The following is a 2,706-nucleotide window of genomic DNA, read 5'->3' as shown; positions in this document are numbered from 1 at the left end:
AACAAAGGATGGCGGCACCTTTTACGGCGCGCGCAGGTGCGGATTGCTCAACGAATTGTTGGGCGGTGCGACAGAAGTGAGGCGAGCGGACACGTCCTTTCACCTCAGCGGTCTGTAGCGGAGTGTTGGAAATTACTTGTCATGGATCGCGTTTGATCTCCGCCGCAACTCCTGGTGTAGGGAGCAGTTAGCGGGGGTCGCGGGTGCCGCAGGGGTCGCGGGGAGGTACGTGGGGAGAGGAGCGAGGCGCCCGGACGAGGTTACTGAGGTGACGGATAAAGTAAGGTCAATTAACAAAAGAAAATACATAACTTGTTGTGGGAGCGCTCTATAAAAACGCTACTCTACTTTGCAGGGTGGCGCTAGTACTCGTATTGTCTTATGAAAATAAACTTAACATCCTCCATTAGGCAAGATGTCTGGCGCGCGGCCATCACTGAGTGTGACGTCACGCGCTGCGCTCCCACGTAACATGAGAGGCAGCAGCAGTGTCGCGTCGCGGTATGGCGGCACCACATGTATCGCTTCACCTTATATATCACATAAATATTAATAAATATTAATACCTAGTTCAAGAGAGAAGTAAAGTGAGTACATTGTCACGTGTAGGAAACTGAACCAAACTTTGTCAGAAATAGCTCCTTGTCGCTGGCCCGTGAATTTCTTTGCTTTTGCATATTTATATAGCGAGTTTAAGTTGTAGTGCACTTCACAAGAGAAATCTTTTCTAAGTTTTTAAACCAAAATACTTATTTTTTAGTGCTGCATGCTTCATGAAAAACTTTACTTCAAAGAATTAAATAGTACTTTATAAAGTTTTATAACATTTTTAGCAACTCGCATTTCACTCGACGGCGGAGGCCGCGACGGCGAGACAAACCTATTTTAAACAGCTAAGTCTGTGGAATTATTTTTACTTGACAACACGTAATCTTAGAATATTAAAGGAAAGAATTAGCAGAGAAAATAAATTGTTTCGTTATCAAGGTAAGATGAACGACATAATTTTAGTATAAAACATAAAATTTAATTACAAAATCAGTCAGAGGGCGCTGCGGCGGCGCGGAGTCAAGTTGCACGTAACAACAAACAGCTTCCAAACAGAGATATGTATCACACGAACAAAATAAATGATGCCCTTTGAAGTCGGAACGAAGACGACGTGAGCCGCCCTCCCCCTCCCCCGCGACACAGCCCCGCCCCGCGTTACTTTGACAGCTGTCACTTAAATGCCGACAACTCCATACGAAGTTAAATAGGTTTAAGAAGAATGATAAATGAATGAAGAAATCAAACAACTTATATGATTTCAGTAAAAAAAATGATTTAGCGCAAGTTCAGCACTTAAGTGGGTTATGAAGTTTTGTAACTTAGTTATCACCACAACAACATTACATCAATATTTCATTTTCAGGTCTATAAATATAAAAATAATAATTTGTTGTAAAAATAAACAATATATCCAGTTCCATCCATCCAGTTTGGGCCGCGACGCCACCGCGCCGCCTCGGTGCGTTGCGTCGCCTCCTCTGTTTGTTTGTCATTAAACTCAATATTTCAGGAGAGGATTGCCGCAAATTGTTACAAGTATTATTTTTTTATTGTTAATTTAGTGAAACGAATACGTTCATTCTCATTGGTTTTGAAAGTAACACGCGTCATTTATTTGAATGTCCAATAAACAAAGAATAACATTATTAGTAATCGTGAGCCACCGTGACACCGGACGCGAGCGTCGTTCGTAATAAATCCGTCGATTAGTCGATGTCAGGCTATCTACCTCCTCTGCTGGTACAAATATAGCTCGAGCTTTTTGATCTCGTGTCTCTGAGCCGCGTCTCCTGCGTGTGTGACGGGCTTGGAGGGGCAGGGGGAGGAGCGCGGGAAGAGCGCGGGGGGGTGTCATGGTGACGGATTTAGGGCTTCACTAGTGTCCTTGCGGGCGGCGGCGGCGGCGTGCTGCGGGCTGCGGGAGACGGGTGCCAACTGCTAATGAAGTCGCAGCGGATGTGTTGTCAACTGTCGGAAGACATAAAGTTTTTGCTAGAAATAATACAAGATTAGATGGCCGGCAGACGCGGTTCAGAATGCAGAACAGAATGCAGTTGCAGAACTTCGATACGTCTCATTGAGCAGATTTTATGTACATTTTTTAGACAATCGTTTACTTAATTTATTTTAAAAACAGGATTAAAATATGTCTGAAATGTAATCCCTTAATACAAGTTAATGACGAAACTTCTAATACCTTTTTATTACGAAAATGTTTCGACGATAAATTCAAATATTAACTGATGCCAAAATAATTATAAAAAGTTTTTTTAATAGACTCGAAGTGATTGCGTTATAATAAAAAATACCGTCGTCGATATTTCTTAATAAGTAATCAAAGAAAAACACAAACCATAACTGAAACAATTTTATAAGTAACAAGTTGACCTGACGTATGTACATTGTCCTCTTTTAAATATGAATATTGATTTCAAATGTCCCGCATTTCTTAACTCCCTTCAACTTCTTGATGACCTACTCCTGATAACAAACACAACAAAAAAATGAAGTTGTCTTAGTTCACGCGTGACGTCATGACCAAGGGAAATATAAAGTATTGCTCAAAGCAGCAATCTAAACCATGTCAGACTTCAGCAACGTTACAGATGGAACAGTTGTCTGATTGACAAATTCTAGAATACATGCAATCTGTTG

This window comes from Papilio xuthus, unplaced genomic scaffold, assembly GCF_000836235.2.
Source record: "Papilio xuthus unplaced genomic scaffold, Pxut_1.1 DF826923.1, whole genome shotgun sequence".
NCBI lineage: Eukaryota > Metazoa > Arthropoda > Insecta > Lepidoptera > Papilionidae > Papilio > Papilio xuthus.
Note: the sequence above shows the minus strand (reverse complement) of the source record.